The sequence below is a fragment of the Pelobates fuscus genome, chromosome 10, assembly GCF_036172605.1.
Source record: "Pelobates fuscus isolate aPelFus1 chromosome 10, aPelFus1.pri, whole genome shotgun sequence".
Classification (NCBI taxonomy): Eukaryota; Metazoa; Chordata; class Amphibia; order Anura; family Pelobatidae; genus Pelobates; species Pelobates fuscus.
Window position 1 is genome coordinate 152,244,535 of NC_086326.1, and position 20,943 is coordinate 152,265,477.

A 20,943-nucleotide genomic window follows, 5' to 3' on the forward strand; every position below is an offset into this window, starting at 1 on the left:
GGGGAGGACAGTAGGTCCCCCCCCCCTCATTATCTTTATGGCCCCCACCCACCGCTCAGGGGTGGGGGCCGGGGGGGGGGGGGGGGACAATAGGTCTCCCTCCGTTATTTTACTTTACGGCCCCCACCCGTCATTTAGGGGTGGGGGGCAATATTTTTTTTATTTTTTTTCTACAGTGAGCAGCCACAGGCTGCTCACTGCTTACTAGACATGCCCCTACTCGCGGTATAGCGAGTAGGGGCATATTATTTACTAATACTAAGTAATCTTTACTTAGTATTAGTAAAGTTGGCTGAAAGACCAATTTAGGTCTTTCAGCCTTTTAGTAGATAGCTCCCTGATACCGTGGGAATTAGGGAGTTATCTACTAAGCGGCTGCAAGATGCAGCCACAGCAATGAATAGGATCGGAGTTTCATTCATTAGAATGAAATTCCGATACGATCAAAGTACCGAATTGCATCCTAACACCAATGGAGAAACGGTGCTCATTCTGTTAGGATGCAATTCGGCAGTTTTGCCGGCGTTCTGTCTAAGTGACAGGACGTTCGGCAATACTGACAGGAAGCATTGTGGGAACTGGGAGGAAAGCTAGGGATCATGGGAAAATTGCTCTGACCAGCGGAAATGAAGCACACTTTGCTCCTCCGCTGGTCAGAGCTGGTCAAGCGGAGGAATCCCATAAGACAAAGAGTCCCTACTTTGTCTTATGGTTTTAAAGAAAACTAAAGAAGACAGGAAGAAAAGAATAACAGATCCTGAGAGAGGGGGAGAAGAGGAAGAGATTGAGGAAAGGTAAGTTCGGCATGACAGTGCCGCTTTAAATCAAGAGAGCTAAGCCTGAGACCCGCAAGTGCCTTTGTAAAGGCAATAGAAATCACATTGCAGGCAGAGGTGGATACCTGCCTAGAAAAAGGGCTGCAGCGGAATAGGCAAAGGTGACGATATTTGCCTGGAAGAAGGGCTGCAGCAGAATAAGCAACGGAGACAAAACTTGCCTGGAAGAAGGGCAGCAGCGGAATATGCAGAGGGGACGATACCTGACTGTGAGAAGAGTCTTGTCGGGTGAAAGGTCCAGAGAAACCCCAGTCAAGCTTCTACGACTGGGGCTGAAGCATTCCAGGACCCCTTCCAAACATCTAGGAAGCGGATTGGGCAGAGTTACTTGGTCGGAGTACAGGAGCTATGCTACAATTAGGGTGCCAGTAGGCCTCCGGGCTCACTTTTACCTCAATGGGTTAAACCATTTTCAAAAGTTTCAGCAAGTGCTGATCTTAGCTTATTGGATGATATAGTAGGGGCGCCCCAGCCCAGCAGCACTCTATGGTCCACTTAAGATGATGTTTTGGTGCCTGGAGTGCTCCTTTAAAGCAATTTGTTTCAAAGTCACGAATAAAAAAAAAAACTGGTAGCCACCACTAGCTGTGGGCTACTCCAATGGCAGCAGATGGAAAGCAATGAAGCCAGTGGGCAACCTAAACTGCCTTAGATGATCTTCTGCATAACTTACAAGAGTGGCAGCAGTCTCAGACAGGAAGTTATTTCTATCCACAGAAACCAGCAGTTGACAGATACCATCACATCTGTCTACACCTTGTTTCTTGACGACTACGGGCACCTTTACAAAATATGTTTGCACCTCAAAGACAATGAGACACTACTAAAACTTTATTTTAATGAAAATAAAAAATGTTGTTTCTGATCTGAGAGCTTTGGGTGGTGACTAACATAACATTCAGCCCTCCATCTCTTTATGGTTAAGATCAGAGGGGCAATAGCCTCCTTAACAGCCCCGCCATAGCATCAAGTCTGAGTTGCAGTTGAAGATCACATGTTAGTGGTGCCAGCTGATCAAGAGCCGGTTCCAGTTGTACCAATAGGAGTTTGTCCAATCTCTCATGTATCAAACACGCATTCCAGTATAAGGAAGAAAAAACTGCAACACACATGAAGAACATCAGAATGCTTTATTTCCTGGCTGAATCTACTGTATGTCTAAGAAGTGTCAAGCTATCCACTTTTAGAAAATAAAAAGGTTTTCACAGAACTTTGTCAGAGTAAACGCTAGTCAATTACCTTTTTCCAATATCATCAAAATAAATAGCTGTTGAGTTGAGTGAAAAATAACATGTATACCCAAGGCCTGTAAAAAGAGTCATCGAGAAAAATGCTTTGAGACGGTTAGCATTCTTGTTTCTAAATGGCTTTACGCACCTCTACAAAATCTGTTTGCGCCTCAAAGACAATGAGACACTACTAAAGTGCAGTGACCTCTTCTCTCCAACACAAGGCAATTCCTGGTGAATACATAGCATGCAGAGTCCTGCATCTCTTCATGGTAGATACCTGGGGTACAAATACCAGCCCTGCCATAGTTTTTAGTTTGAGCGGTAGCCGAAGACCACACTTTAATGGTGCCAGCTGAGCTAGTTGTACCAGTTTGCGTTAGTCCAATCTCTCATGTCAAGCAAAAAAACAGGGCGCACGAGTATACTGAGAATCTCTCATGTCTCAAACATGCCAGGGCCAATCTAGCCGCCCAGTATTATTGAACATGACCATTCCCCTTTTACTTTGAGAAAGAATGCCATTTTTTTTTTTAACATTACACAGGAGTCTACCTAACGCAAGTGTACATATTTGTATTAAAGGGTTACTTATACCACCATGAGCGTTTCAGTGATTTTAAGTAGTTATGGTGTTAATAATCTGCTTGTTGCACCCCTGGCACAGATTAATTTGGAAGCCTGGAACTCAGAATTGCCAAATGTACATTTTGTGCAATAATTACATCTGTAGTCCACGCGTAATGCACAGTGCCAATGGATGCAATTCACTTCTCTCTTATAGGTAGAGCCTCCCAAGTATGGGTTTTGTTTGTTAAGCCCCCTCATCTGCTCAGAGGGTGTACATTCAGTTGGCAAAATGGTCCAGTCACAGGTTTCTGGACCGATTGAGGACAAGGAAGTTATAAAAAGCTTTTTTCACCTTTTAAGGGGATGACCTAGCAAGAAATGCCTAATAGGACATTATAAGGTAAAACATAACTTAATAAAGACAAAGGGTTGGAGAAACTCTTTAATCCACTACAAATAAGACTACAAGATACGGCATATACACAAAAAATTGTATGACACCCACAAAAAGTATGACACTCCAAACAAAGTTTTTATTAATTTATTTTAACGATGGAATGAACATAGAAATACTTTGCTTGCTTTCAATATTTCCAACAAGAGACCATCTTTTTCTAGGATTCAATAATACTCTAAAATTAATCCTCAATGGTAAGAAATGTCTCAGGAAGTGTAAAAAATACTTTAAAAGAACAGATAGACAATGTTGGTTATTTAGCCTTCCAACTGATGTGGTAGAGGCCAGGGACTAATGAAAGTATTTAGAAAATTGGGCAGACTAGATGGGCCGAATGGCTCTTATCTGCCGTCACATTCTATGTTTCTAATTTTTCCAGTTGTTGTAGCTCTGTTTCAGGCTCCATGTCCCTTTGCATCAGCTAACGGCTTTCAGATTTTTACCAAACAATAATTTATTTGAAGTGATGTAAGAAGTCTGGTGGATCCATTCTACAAATTTCAGAGGTTGCCTTTACCTTCTCCGGAACAGATATATTAACACTTCTCAATTTGGTCTTCACATGCCAAAGCTTTATTCTATTTTCCTTCTAATGGTGATTGGAGGCTCCTTATATATGGATTTAAAATGAAGGAGGGACCCTCTCCCCTAAGCTTATCCATCCCATTTTATTCTTTAAATTAACGAATCCCAATATTGCCTGATGCACTTGTAATCGTTTAATCGTCTTTGAAACTGCTTAGCATTTGACTCTCATTCTTCCCACTAACCTCTATCTTTTTCTTCCCATTCTCCCCTAGTCCCAGCCTTCTTTCGCCTCTTTTATACAATAGCAAGAGAATTAAGGTTTTGTGGACACAACTGTAAACAGGAATGTGTTAACAAGGGCATATCTGCCCAGAAGAAGACATTGCTATTACATGGTCCGTCTCATAAAAATAAACATTTAATTAGATACTTTAAAGAGAACATAGAGAAAGTGTGAACTAGCTCCAGAATTGTGTTTTATTATGTTAAGACCTTCGCAAATGTAAATCTACGATAGCTAATGTTGTCCTGTAAGTGTATGGTACTTCTATTGGGGTGACCACAGACATTTGCCATTGGATTCTTCCCTCCTATGGAGAGCACTGTATCTGGAGTACTTTACAGCTCGATCCATATCTCTGGACTCTTTCTATACTGGCTTGGTTTCTCTAAAGTACTAGTGCCTTTTGGTGACAGTATCGGACTTCGTTTTCAGTCCATGCGGTTCTACATTATTGCTGGTTTGGATTTGGCTCATTGATCCTGTGACTTTTTTGGGCAGATTTGATTGTCCTTACGTCTGTGCTGGGTTATGGTTCCCATTTGTTTTTTGTTTAACTTGTAATATGATACAGTCGGTAGATTCTTGATGGATACCTGGCATATACACTTGGTTTAGCTCAGGCCGCTCCAAGCAGATATGAAAAAGAAAAAAAAAACAACCCACTCCTTTACAAAAAAACTAAAACTTACTACGGGGTATGGAAGAAAAAAAAATCCCTTACCCCTAGGTGACAAATGTAAACTACAGGAATTATCTACTAAATATTTCTCTAAAAACTGGTATAAAAAGGCAACCAAAAACCTCTCAAAAGAAGAAATAACACAAGGTAAAAATCATGTGTGGTACCAGGAGCAAATATCCCGGGAGAAAAAATAAAGACAAAAAAGGCAAATGACAGATTGTGGGCAATGCAAATAAAACAAGTCGAATCTGGCTAAAAGTCGAAAAACCACATTAAACATTTATTGAAAAGTCTTAAAAACGAATATGCATAAAATTAGCAGCAACAAATAATGTGAACATATTCTCTCTTGTTCTTCACTTCTTAAACAAATAGTGCAGTATGATGACGTTTCTTTCTGACTTTATACCTGTGAATTTTCGATACTACTTGAAAATGTCTCCATATTTCGGTTTGACATACAATGCACTACTAAAATAAAGAATAAACAAACAACTTGGGTGAGCCTTCTGGTCCTCCACCTTCTTGGAATATAATCAGTATCTCCACCCAGTCGCAAAAAAATATAAAAATTAAAACGGTCTCAAAAACACTCAGGATAAAAGATACTTCTCATTGATAAAAGGTACTTTTACTTAAGTCATAGCATATGCACATTTGAGAAATGGTAAGATCACCACACAGGGTCTTCTTTGGTCACTAAATCACAGTCCACCATATCTCCTGCTCGAATACGCCTTTTTCAATCCTAGCCTAACCAAATCTGTACTGAAGTGGTGCAGAGCTCTATAATCCAATATTAGGTCATGGCTTTGGTGTCATGAGCCTTAATAGCCTTTTGAAACAAGGAGTAACTTCCGCTTTAGGAGCTTATTGACTTCTTACATCGGAGTGAGCTAGGTTCTTTGACATCTAGCCAGTGACTATTTGGAGGCTGCCTTTCAGTCGGCTGCACCGTGATAATGGACAGATTGCAGGACCCGGTTAACTTCATACAGCAGCACTGAAACGTGGACATCAGCTGATGTTTTTCCTCTATCTGAATACAGAAGGAAGGCCGCAATTTCCTGCTTTTTAATGTCCTACTTGAAACCATTTATCTACACCCATTTTTTTTATTTTATGGATAAAAAAAAAACTGGGTGTGAATTTGATATAGAAGAAAAAAAAAAAATGAAAAAATAAAAAACCCCACAGCTTACCTGGAATCCTCACTAGTTCCCCACCTCACCTGTTGTCACAGCATGTCACTATTGAGGTGCAATGGAATGCTTCTTATAGAGAAATATTTGATAAGACCAATCTTCCAGGCTCAGAATGCCTGCGCACGCGTTTTCAATGTTTAACACAAATAAAAGAAAAAAATCCAATTTCAGAAAATGCAGGGTGGGAGCGCACCAAGGAACGTAGGCAACACGGGGACTTCCCCTTTAACCCCTTAAGGACACCGATTCCCTTTTATTCCAGAAGTTTGGTCCTTAAGGGGTTAATAGGGGATTGTCAATGCGGTCGGAATAGCCCTGATAGAGGTTTTAGCATGGAAAGAATGTCAGAGTGGGCATCTCCCAATGGCCATCTTCAGCAGTCAAACATTTTGATGTGTCACTACAGATGCTCCTGCAACATTCTTCAAAATGAGATTTCCACCTTCTTGTCTATGGGTTCCTCTAAGCTCACTGTATCTCCAAGGGGAAAGCACTATTCTTTGATTGCTAAGCTACAGTCATATCTACTTTGGGCAGGATACCTCAATCCTTACAAATCTGCATTCTAGATAGGATGTTACCATTCTCTTTAAATCAACTGCACAAAATTCAAATAGACAATGCAAGGCATTGAACTTCCTCCAATAACCTGTATACTACCCCTGATCAGTCTGGGATTCTGCAAAAGCCATAGGTTTTGTCAGATTAATTATTTGAGAAAGAGGATGGATATGAAGACCAGCATTCACTTGATGAAAGCTCATACACTCGTGGCTTTCGCTACCTCATTACTGGATGGCTAAGATATTGAAAAGACATCGGAATACCTAGCAGAATGAATGGCTGCATTCTTAACTTTCACGAAGGATTGCTTAAGACCGATTTCAAACAAATACTAAAAGGCAAAGATTCCTCTCCCTAGGCAGTTTCCATAGCTTCCCTGGTACAGGTTCAGCAGCAATATTTCTTATTGTCCTCTGGAAAAGAAGTACTCCAGGTGCATAGTTCGAGGGGACATTGCTGAATTGGACAGCTACAGATTTAAAAAAAAAAATAACCCCACCATCTCCTATTGAAGACATTCGATTTAGAAGGTCTTCCTGTGCACAAATGGACAGGAGTGGAGCAAACCGTATACTTACTAGCTCTATTGCAGTTAGGATATTGAGAAGACTTTAAAGGATCACTATAGTGTCATAAAAACAAAGTGTTTTTTCTGACACTATAGTGCCCTGAGGGTGCCCCCACGAACACATGGCGGCGGCCATTTTAATGCAGTCGAACGCGGTCAGCGGTGTGTGCCGTCAAATCCCTGGAACGGAAATCGGCCACACATTTGAACGAACACCGCTGACCTGTACCTTCCCCTGCACTTCGACACTGCGGCTGGAGACTAAGTCCTGTTCGAACGGGACTTTGTCATTTTGGATGTAAAATAGACCTCCAGTAGACAATTGAACACCACGGAAACGCAACCCTGGTTTCACTTCGACAGAAGTCGAAGTGCGTTCAATAATTCGAATGCCGCCTTCGGATGGGACTTTGTTATTTTTCAGGGCAGAAATAGACCGACCGCACAGCCTGAATCTGTGGAACTGTTTTGGGCATGCAAACAGGTGTGCAGTCGGTCCAAAGAGACTTTTTCCATATCTCTGGAACCACTGAACCGATATGTACAAATTATTTATATGTTTGTCCCCAAGTTGTGTTGTTCATAAAAATATAAGTTTTATTCCTGTGTGATGAAAAATCATAAAGTTATAAAAATGCATTAAAAAAAGTATAAGTTTTAGCTTGGAGATAATTGAGTAGATACAGTAAGAAACTCAATTATCTCTTAAGCAGAGGAGGGAATCTGTGGGATGTAACCGTTGTCTGATTGGTTAATGCCTAATTGCCTGTGGGCGTCTCCCTTGCAGGGGAGCACTGCATAAAAGCAGAGTACCTGCCATTAAATATCAGTTCTTCTTGACCCTCAACACGTAGTCTTGTCTCATGATTGGAGGGGACAGCTATATTCACACTGGGGATTGCTTTGCTCTGCATACTCCCTTGGGCTTCAATCACTTAGCTCTTCTAAGAGCTTGTTCCTGTTACGCTCTCCTTGGAGGAGAGGTCTTCCCCACACGGTCCTGGAGGACAGAAGCTGATCTAGGGTGGACGGAAGACGGCGAGGCTCCAGTAAAGCTACGGCGGTTGTGGAGTCTGCGGTGGTTGTGGTGTCCAGTACGGTGCTTGTGGTCCAGAAGACAGCCACTAGAGGCTGGATTAACCCGGAAACTGCTATGTTTACATCTGAAGGGTTAAAACCTGAGGGACCTGGCACCCAGACCACTTCATTGAGCTGAAGTGGTCTGGGTGACTACAGTGTCCCTTTAAATAGCTGCCAGAAATTCTTGCACCAAAAATCTATTCCTAGTATATAGGCAGTAATACCCGAGAATGGCCACACATTGCAACAAAACCTGAGAGAGTGACCCACTTACAACTCTGCCTCTTCTGATATCTCTACAATCTGGATTGGCATCTTCTAGCATCCTGGTAAAAGGCAAACACCTTTGGCATGTGTTACACCTAGTGTTAGTGGAGGGAGCATATGGAGTACATGCCAAAATCTTTCTGATGCACCTCAGAACCGCCGGACAAACCTACAGAAGCACTACGCATCCTGTCTGCATATAAGACATGAGAAGATGGGATTTGGTGAAGGTGGTCATTATATACCAGAAAGGGAAGAAAGTGCCCAAGTTTTCTTGAGAGTCAAGCTGTCCATGCCATCAGACAGAAAGGAGAAACAAGCTGTGAGCACTGCCAAATTAAAACTACAAATAAATGATTGTGGTTAAGAAGAAGAATTTAAAAGGCAACTGCACAGATATAAAAGACATTGGAAGTTGAAGAAAAATAATACAGAATTAATAGCCAAGCAGTCAGCAAAATTACCTAATCCCAAAAGAAAACGAGGCAGAAGAGCCAGTGCAAGCAACAACTGACAACCAGAGCCAAATAAGCCAAACAGCACCAATGCCACCAAGTCTATCAATATAAAGTAAGGACACTAATTATTTACACGTGATTAGCTTGTTGACACATTTCTCAATTCTAAACTCCTTTAGCAGAATTTTCGATTACTGTCAAACCACTTGAAAACTATTTGCACGTTATAGGTGATGGCACCAAGGGCATGCTAGCATCTTAACCACTACATATGGTGTTGGCATGTGCCTTTAACATTTCACCACATTAAACCCATCTCAGGAAAGTGTTGGTGATGGTTACAGCATTACTACAAGCACTACTCCTGCATGGAATGCCAAGTTTTTTTGGCAACTACCAACGTTATGCTATTTATTTCATTCTGTACCATCATTATGGGTTTACAATCCTTTGATTATCACGGAGTATGGCGCTGGAAGTCATCTTACCCACTGAGATGAGGGCCTGGTGGTTCTCCATTATCAAGTCTTTGTAGAGATCATTGTGTCCTTCAATATAATCCCACTCCTCCATTGAGAAATAGACAGTGACATCCTCACACCTTATGGGAACCTGAAACACACGATACAGTCACAGTCCAGACACATCCCTTAGTTTTACTGTTTAGTGTACCATTCCCAGCAGCCTCACCTCTCCAGTCAGCAGCTCAATGATCTGATTGGTCACTTCCAGGATCTTCTGATCATTGTTTCTCTCACCGGTCAGGGAGGAAGGTGGAGGCACTGTGGTGGGGCTCCGGGTCCTGCAAAGTCCTTTGGGTATACAGGGGCTGCTGCTAGGTGAGATACTGTCACAGGTCTTCTTTACAACCATATGATCCTAAATATTGAAAGGGATAGAAGTACACACATTGTTCCTCATGTCCTCTATGCACCTCTCAATCCGATGTAAAAAAAAAAAAAAAAAAAAAAAAAAAAAAAAGGCCAAAGTTGCAAAATACAATCCCTCACCTCTCCAGTCAGCAGGTAGATGATCTCCATACTGACATTACCCAGAATCCCTCACCTCTCCAGCCAGCAGGTAGATGATCTCCATAATGACATTACCCAGAATCCCTCACCTCCCCAGTCAGCAGGTAGATGATCTCCATACTGACATTACCCAGAATCCCTCACCTCTCCAGTCAGCAGGTAGATGATCTCCATACTGACATTACCCAGAATCCCTCACCTCTCCAGCCAGCAGGTAGATGATCTCCATGGTGACATTACCCAGAATCCCTCACCTCTCCAGCCAGCAGGTAGATGATCTCCATACTGACATTACCCAGAATCCCTCACCTCTCCAGTCAGCAGGTAGATGATCTCCATAATGACATTACCCAGAATCCCTCACCTCTCCAGTCAGCAGGTAGATGATCTCCATAATGACATTACCCAGAATCCCTCACCTCTCCAGTCAGCAGGTAGATGATCTCCATACTGACATTACCCAGAATCCCTCACCTCTCCAGTCAGCAGGTAGATGATCTCCATGGTGACATTACCCAGAATCCCTCACCTCTCCAGTCAGCAGGTAGATGATCTCCATAATGACATTACCCAGAATCCCTCACCTCTCCAGCCAGCAGGTAGATGATCTCCATGGTGACATTACCCAGAATCCCTCACCTCTCCAGTCAGCAGGTAGATGATCTCCATAATGACATTACCCAGAATCCCTCACCTCTCCAGTCAGCAGGTAGATGATCTCCATGGTGACATTACCCAGAATCCCTCACCTCTCCAGTCAGCAGGTAGATGATCTCCATAATGACATTACCCAGAATCCCTCACCTCTCCAGTCAGCGGGTAGATGATCTCCATGGTGACATTACCCAGAATCCCTCACCTCTCCAGCCAGCAGGTAGATGATCTCCATACTGACATTACCCAGAATCCCTCACCTCTCCAGTCAGCAGGTAGATGATCTCCATAATGACATTACCCAGAATCCCTCACCTCTCCAGTCAGCAGGTAGATGATCTCCATACTGACATTACCCAGAATCCCTCACCTCTCCAGTCAGCAGGTAGATGATCTCCATACTGACATTACCCAGAATCCCTCACCTCTCCAGTCAGCAGGTAGATGATCTCCATAATGACATTACCCAGAATCCCTCACCTCTCCAGCCAGCAGATAGATGATCTCCATAATGACATTACCCAGAATCCCTCACCTCTCCAGTCAGCAGATAGATGATCTCCATAATGACATTACCCAGAATCCCTCACCTCTCCAGTCAGCAGATAGATGATCTCCATAATGACATTACCCAGAATCCCTCACCTCTCCAGTCAGCAGGTAGATGATCTCCATGGTGACATTACCCAGAATCCCTCACCTCTCCAGTCAGCAGGTAGATGATCTCCATACTGACATTACCCAGAATCCCTCACCTCTCCAGTCAGCAGGTAGATGATCTCCATACTGACATTACCCAGAATCCCTCACCTCTCCAGCCAGCAGGTAGATGATCTCCATATTGACATTACCCAGAATCCCTCACCTCTCCAGTCAGCAGGTAGATGATCTCCATGGTGACATTACCCAGAATCCCTCACCTCTCCAGTCAGCAGGTAGATGATCTCCATAATGACATTACCCAGAATCCCTCACCTCTCCAGTCAGCAGGTAGATGATCTCCATGGTGACATTACCCAGAATCCCTCACCTCTCCAGTCAGCAGGTAGATGATCTCCATGGTGACATTACCCAGAATCCCTCACCTCTCCAGTCAGCAGGTAGATGATCTCCATACTGACATTACCCAGAATCCCTCACCTCTCCAGCCAGCGGGTAGATGATCTCCATACTGACATTACCCAGAATCCCTCACCTCTCCAGTCAGCAGGTAGATGATCTCCATGGTGACATTACCCAGAATCCCTCACCTCTCCAGTCAGCAGATAGATGATCTCCATAATGACATTACCCAGAATCCCTCACCTCTCCAGTCAGCAGATAGATGATCTCCATAATGACATTACCCAGAATCCCTCACCTCTCCAGTCAGCAGGTAGATGATCTCCATAATGACATTACCCAGAATCCCTCACCTCTCCAGTCAGCAGATAGATGATCTCCATAATGACATTACCCAGAATCCCTCACCTCTCCAGTCAGCAGGTAGATGATCTCCATACTGACATTACCCAGAATCCCTCACCTCTCCAGTCAGCAGGTAGATGATCTCCATGGTGACATTACCCAGAATCCCTCACCTCTCCAGCCAGCAGGTAGACGATCTCCATACTGACATTACCCAGAATCCCTCACCTCTCCAGTCAGCAGGTAGATGATCTCCAAGGTAAGATTCAATATCTTCTCAGCAACCTCATTGCTGTCCTTGTTCATTATAAAACAGTTGACTCCAATGCCCTGACAATGGGCTCTGCTTTTCCTGTGAAGGATTGGTTACAGTATTTCTAATAACAAATGAAAATGATGTGATTTAAAACAAGGAGCAAGGAGTAGCACACATTTATAGAATTTTCTAAATAATATGAAATGCCTGATTGGATTGATTGAATGAATGAAATGGTCGGTTCCATTGGAACGCTTGATATACAGATAAGACTTCAGCAAAGCACATAATGCAGGCACCTGGCACTTTCTTTCACACAATTTTTATAATTTATATTCCAGTCTAAAATGTTAAAAGGTTACTTCAAATATCATAAGTAGACGTGCATTATCGGACAAACCAAACGTCAAATGCTTCCGAAATCCGCCACAATTAAGGGAACCAAATTAGGGTTGTTAATATATTGCTATCTATACATTAAAGGGACACTATAGTCACCTGAACAACTTTAGCTTAATGAGGTTGTTCAGGTGAGTGCTACAGCTACCCGGAGCCTTTTTCTTGTAAGCACTGTATTTTCTGAGAAAATGCAGTGTTTACATTGGAAGCTTGGAACACCCCTTGTTGAAGTCAATCAGACGGCCACCAGAGGGACTTCCGAGTTCAGAGGCCCTAAAAAGGCCTCTCGTCCGATGCATTCTGGGTGAATACATCAGACGGGCTATCAGCACACAAAGCACTGTGAACGCGCTTTGTGTGCTGATAGCCTGTCAGCACTGCTGTGGAGCCCGAACTCACAGGGATGCTGTCTGGCCACAATAGTGGTTGAAGGAGGGGGGGGGGGGGGGGGAAGACCTACCTACTGGCCCCCCCCCCCCCTGGCCCCCACCCCTGAGCGGTGGGTGGGGGCCCTAAAATTCACAATAGGGGGGGACCTACTGTCCCCCCCGGCCCCCACCCCTGTGCGGCGGGTGGGGGCCCTAAAATTCACAATAAGGGGGGGGACCTACTGTCCCCCCCGGCCCCCACCCCTGAGCGGTGGGTGGGGACCCTAAAATTATCAATAATGGGGGGACCTATTGTCCCCCCCGGCCCCCACCCCTGAGCGGCGGGTGGGGGCCCTAAAATTATCAATAAGGGGGGACCTGTTGTCCCCCCCGGCCCACACCCCTGAGCGGTGGGTGGGGGCCCTAAAATTCACAATAGGGGGGGACCTACTGCCCCCCACCCGGCCCCCACCCCTGAGCGGTGGGTGGGGACCTACTGTCCCCCCCCCCGGCCCCCACCCCTGTGCGGCGGGTGGGGGCCCTAAAATTATCAATAAGGGGGGACCTGTTGTCCCCCCCGGCCCCCACCCCTGAGCGGGGGTGGGGACAATAGGTCACCCCCTTATTGATAATTTTAGGGCCCCCACCCGCCGCTCAGGGGTGGGGGCCGGGGGGGACAATAGGTCCCCCCATTATTGATAATTTTAGGGTCCCCACCCACCGCTCAGGGGTGGGGGCCGGGGGGGACAGTAGGTCCCCCCCCTTATTGTGAATTTTAGGGCCCCCACCCGCCGCACAGGGGTGGGGGCCGGGAAGGGACAGTAGGTCACCCCCTATTGTGAATTTTAGGGCCCCCACCCACCGCTCAGGGGTGGGGGCCGGGGGGGGACAGTAGGTCCCCCCCTTATTGATAGTTTTAGAAAGCGAGCTGAGATGTCAGTCAGACAGCTCAGCTCGCGAACGCGCATTCCGCGCACATGCGCGGTAAAGCGCTCAGGTTCTTCATAGGGCGGCTGTCAATGCCGCTCTATGAAGAACGCGATTGGTGCAGCGCGAAGCCGCGCATGCGCACCACATCACGATGACGCTTCTCTCAGAGAAGCGTACTATTGGGCCCCGCGATTTCGTCATTTTGACGAAAAAGGGGGCGCGGCATGGCTGGGAGCTCGGCGCTGGAACGGAGGTAAGTTTTTAATATAAAAACGCCTCATATTTTTTTTTATTAAATGTAAGATCATATAAAAGCAAGAAGGAAGGCTGGGGGACCGGTCTTTCTTTCTTTTATATGTTGACTATAGAGTCCCTTTAATATAGCGATACTGAGTATCTTATATTACTATAATCCCTATATCCCTATATATTGCTAACTATACACCGATATAGCGATACTGAGTATCTTATATTACTATAATCCCTATATATTGCTATCTGTACACCGATATAGCGATACTGAGTATCTTATATTACTATAATCCCTATATATTGCTATCTATACACCGATATAGCGATACTGAGTATCTTATATTACTATAATCCCTATATCTCTATATATTGCTAACTATACACCGATATAGCGATTCTGAGTATCTTATATTACTATAATCCCTATATCTCTATATATTGCTATCTATACACCGATATAGCGATACTGAGTATCTTATATTACTATAATCCCTATATATTGCTATCTATACACCGATATAGCGATACTGAGTATCTTATATTACTATAATCCCTATATATTGCTATCTATACACCGATATAGTGATACTGAGTATCTTATATTACTATAATCCCTATATCTCTATATATTGCTATCTATACACCGATATAGCCATACTGAGTATCTTATATTACTATAATCCCTATATCTCTATATATTGCTATCTATACCCCGATATAACCATACTGAGTATCTTATATTACTATAATCCCTATATCTCTATATATTGCTATCTATACCCCGATATAACCATACTGAGTATCTTATATTACTATAATCCCTATATCTCTATATATTGCTATCTATACACCGATATAGCCATACTGAGTATCTTATATTACTATAATCCCTATATCTCTATATATTGCTATCTATACCCCGATATAACCATACTGAGTATCTTATATTACTATAATCCCTATATCTCTATATATTGCTATCTATTCACCGATATAGCCATACTGAGTATCTTATATTACTATAATCCCTATATCTCTATATATTGCTATCTATACACCGATATAGCGATACTGAGTATCTTATATTACTATAATCCCTATATCTCTATATATTGCTATCTAGACACCGATATAGCGATACTAAGTATCTTATATTACTATAATCCCTATATCTCTATATATTGCTATCTAGACACCGATATAGCCATACTGAGTATCTTATATTACTATAATCCCTATATATTGCTATCTATACACCGATATAGCCATACTGAGTATCTTATATTACTATAATCCCTATATATATTGCTATCTATACACCGATATAGCCATACTGAGTATCTTATATTACTATAATCCCTATATATTGCCATCTATACACCGATATAGCCATACTGAGTATCTTATATTACTATAATCCCTATATCTCTATATATTGCTATCTATACTCCGATATAGCCATACTGAGTATCTTATATTACTATAATCCCTATATATTGCTATCTATACCCCGATATAGCCATACTGAGTATCTTATATTACTATAATCCCTATATCTCTATACCGATATAGCCATACTGAGTATCTTATATTACTATAATCCCTATATCTTGCTATCTATACACCGATATAGCGATACTGAGTATCTTATATTACTATAATCCCTATATATTGCTATCTATACAGCGATATAGCCATCCTGAGTATCTTATATTACTATAATCCCTATATCTCTATATATTGCCATCTATACACCGATATAGCCATACTGAGTATCTTATATTACTATAATCCCTATATCTCTATATATTGCTATCTATACACCGATGTAGCGATACTGAGTATCTTATATTACTATAATCCCTATATCTCTATATATTGCTATCTATACCCCGATATAGCCATACTGAGTATCTTATATTACTATAATCCCTATATCTCTATACCGATATAGCCATACTGAGTATCTTATATTACTATAATCCCTATATCTCTATATATTGCTATCTATACACCGATATAGCGATACTGAGTATCTTATATTACTATAATCCCTATATCTCTATATATTGCTATCTATACACCGATATAGCCATACTGAGTATCTTATATTACTATAATCCCTATATATTGCTATCTATACACCGATATAGCCATACTGAGTATCTTATATTACTATAATCCCTATATATTGCTATCTATACAGCGATATAGCCATACTGAGTATCTTATATTACTATAATCCCTATATATTGCTATCTATACACCGATATAGTGATAATGAGTATCTCTATATATTGCTATCTATACACCGATATAGGCATACTGAGTATCTTGTATTACTATAATCCCTATATATCGCTATCTATACACCGATATAGCCATACTGAGTATCTTATATTACTATAATCCCTATATCTCTATATATTGCTATCTATACACCGATATAGCGATACTGAGTATCTTATATTACTATAATCCCTGTATCTCTATATATTGCTATCTATACACCGATATAGCCATACTGAGTATCTTATATTACTATAATCCCTATATCTCTATATATTGCTATCTATACACCGATATAGTGATGCTGAGTATCTTATATTACTATAATCCCTATATATTGCTATCTATACACCGATATAGCGATACTGAGTATCTTATATTACTATAATCCCTATATCTCTATATATTGCTATCTATACACCGATATAGCGATACTGAGTATCTTATATTACTATAATCCCTATATCTCTATATATTGCTATCTATACACCGATATAGTGATACTGAGTATCTTATATTACTATAATCCCTATATATTGCTATCTATACACCGATATAGCGATACTGAGTATCTTATATTACTATAATCCCTATATATTGCTATCTTATATTACTATAATCCCTATATCTCTATATATTGCTATCTATACACCGATATAGCGATACTGAGTATCTTATATTACTATAATCCCTATATCTCTATATATTGCTATCTATACACCGATATAGCGATAAGGGTATCTTATATTACTATAATCCCTATATCTCTATATATTGCTATCTATACACCGATATAGCGATACTGAGTATCTTATATTACTATAATCCCTATATATTGCTATCTATACACCGATATAGCGATACTGAGTATCTTATATTACTATAATCCCTATATCTCTATATATTGCTATCTATACACCGATATAGCGATACTGAGTATCTTATATTACTATAATCCCTATATCTCTATATATTGCTATCTATACACCGATATAGTGATACTGAGTATCTTATATTACTATAATCCCTATATATTGCTATCTATACACCGATATAGCCATACTGAGTATCTTATATTACTATAATCCCTATATATTGCTATCTATACACCGATATAGTGATACTGAGTATCTTATATTACTATAATCCCTATATATTGCTATCTATACCCCGATATAGCCATACTGAGTATCTTATATTACTATAATCCCTATATCTCTATATATTGCTATCTATACCCCGATATAGCCATACTGAGTATCTTATATTACTATAATCCCTATATCTCTATACCGATATAGCCATACTGAGTATCTTATATTACTATAATCCCTATATATTGCTATCTATACACCGATATAGCGATACTGAGTATCTTATATTACTATAATCCCTATATCTCTATATATTGCTATCTATACAGCGATATAGCCATACTGAGTATCTTATATTACTATAATCCCTATATATTGCTATCTATACACCGATATAGCCATACTGAGTATCTTATATTACTATAATCCCTATATCTCTATATATATTGCTATCTATACAGCGATATAGCCATACTGAGTATCTTATATTACTATAATCCCTATATCTCTATATATTGCTATCTATACACCGATATAGTGATACTGAGTATCTTATATTACTATAATCCCTATATATTGCTATCTATACACCGATATAGCGATACTGAGTATCTTATATTACTATAATCCCTATATCTCTATATATTGCTATCTATACACCGATATAGTGATACTGAGTATCTTATATTACTATAATCCCTATATATTGCTATCTATACACCGATATAGCGATACTGAGTATCTTATATTACTATAATCCCTATATCTCTATATATTGCTATCTATACACCGATATAGTGATACTGAGTATCTTATATTACTATAATCCCTATATATTGCTATCTATACACCGATATAGCGATACTGAGTATCTTATATTACTATAATCACTATATCTCTATATATTGCTATCTAGACACCGATATAGCGATACTAAGTATCTTATATTACTATAATCCCTATATCTCTATATATTGCTATCTAGACACCGATATAGCCATACTGAGTATCTTATATTACTATAATCCCTATATATTGCTATCTATACACCGATATAGCCATACTGAGTATCTTATATTACTATAATCCCTATATCTCTATATATTGCTATCTAGACACCGATATAGCCATACTGAGTATCTTATATTACTATAATCCCTATATATTGCTATCTATACACCGATATAGCCATACTGAGTATCTTATATTACTATAATCCCTATATATTGCTATCTATACACCGATATAGCCATACTGAGTATCTTATATTACTATAATCCCTATATATTGCCATCTATACACCGATATAGCCATACTGAGTATCTTATATTACTATAATCCCTATATATTGCCATCTATACACCGATATAGCCATACTGAGTATCTTATATTACTATAATCCCTATATCTCTATATATTGCTATCTATACTCCGATATAGCCATACTGAGTATCTTATATTACTATAATCCCTATATCTCTATATATTGCTATCTATACACCGATATAGCCATACTGAGTATCTTATATTACTATAATCCCTATATATTGCTATCTATACCCCGATATAGCAATACTGAGTATCTTATATTACTATAATCCCTATATCTTGCTATCTATACACCGATATAGCGATACTGAGTATCTTATATTACTATAATCCCTATATATTGCTATCTATACAGCGATATAGCCATACTGAGTATCTTATATTACTATAATCCCTATATCTCTATATATTGCCATCTATACACCGATATAGCCATACTGAGTATCTTATATTACTATAATCCCTATATATTGCTATCTATACACCGATGTAGCGATACTGAGTATCTTATATTACTATAATCCCTATATCTCTATATATTGCTATCTATACCCCGATATAGCCATACTGAGTATCTTATATTACTATAATCCCTATATCTCTATACCGATATAGCCATACTGAGTATCTTATATTACTATAATCCCTATATCTCTATATATTGCTATCTATACACCGATATAGGCATACTGAGTATCTTATATTACTATAATCCCTATATATCGCTATCTATACACCGATATAGCCATACTGAGTATCTTATATTACTATAATCCCTATATATTGCTATCTATACACCGATATAGCGATACTGAGTATCTTATATTACTATAATCCCTGTATCTCTATATATTGCTATCTATACACCGATATAGCCATACTGAGTATCTTATATTACTATAATCCCTATATCTCTATATATTGCTGTCTATACACCGATATAGTGATACTGAGTATCTTATATTACTATAATCCCTATATATTGCTATCTATACACCGATATAGCGATACTGAGTATCTTATATTACTATAATCCCTATATCTCTATATATTGCTATCTATACACCGATATAGCGATACTGAGTATCTTATATTACTATAATCCCTATATCTCGATATATTGCTATCTATACACCGATATAGCGATACTGAGTATCTTATATTACTATAATCCCTATATCTCTATATATTGCTATCTATACACCGATATAGTGATACTGAGTATCTTATATTACTATAATCCCTATATATTGCTATCTATACACCGATATAGCGATACTGAGTATCTTATATTACTATAATCCCTATATCTCTATATATTGCTATCTATACACCGATATAGCGATAAGGGTATCTTATATTACTATAATCCCTATATCTCTATATATTGCTATCTATACACCGATATAGCGATACTGAGTATCTTATATTACTATAATCCCTATATCTCTATATATTGCTATCTATACACCGATATAGCGATAAGGGTATCTTATATTACTATAATCCCTATATATTGCTATCTATACACCGATATAGCGATACTGAGTATCTTATATTACTATAATCCCTATATCTCTATATATTGCTATCTATACACCGATATAGCGATACTGAGTATCTTATATTACTATAATCCCTATATCTTTATATATTGCTATCTATACACCGATATAGCGATACTGAGTATCTTATATTACTATAATCCCTATATATTGCTATCTATACACCGATATAGTGATACTGAGTATCTTATATTACTATAATCCCTATATATTGCTATCTATACACCGATATAGCCATACTGAGTATCTTATATTACTATAATCCCTATATATTGCTATCTATACACCGATATAGTGATACTGAGTATCTTATATTACTATAATCCCTATATATTGCTATCTATACCCCGATATAGCCATACTGAGTATCTTATATTACTATAATCCCTATATCTCTATATATTGCTATCTATACACCGATATAGCAATACTGAGTATCTTATATTACTATAATCCCTATATCTCTATGTATTGCTATCTATACACCGATATAGCCATTCTGAGTATCTTATATTACTATAATCCCTATATCTCTATATATTGCTATCTATACACCGATATAGCAATACTGAGTATCTTATATTACTATAATCCCTATATCTCTATGTATTGCTATCTATACACCGATATAGCCATTCTGAG

The 20,943-nt window shown here is 39.7% G+C and overlaps 1 pseudogene; it reads right to left on the minus strand.

Annotated features, from left to right (window-relative positions):
* LOC134575164 (zinc finger protein 23-like) overlaps positions 1-20,943 on the minus strand; it is a 97,869-nt pseudogene that overhangs the window by 7,035 nt on the left and 69,891 nt on the right.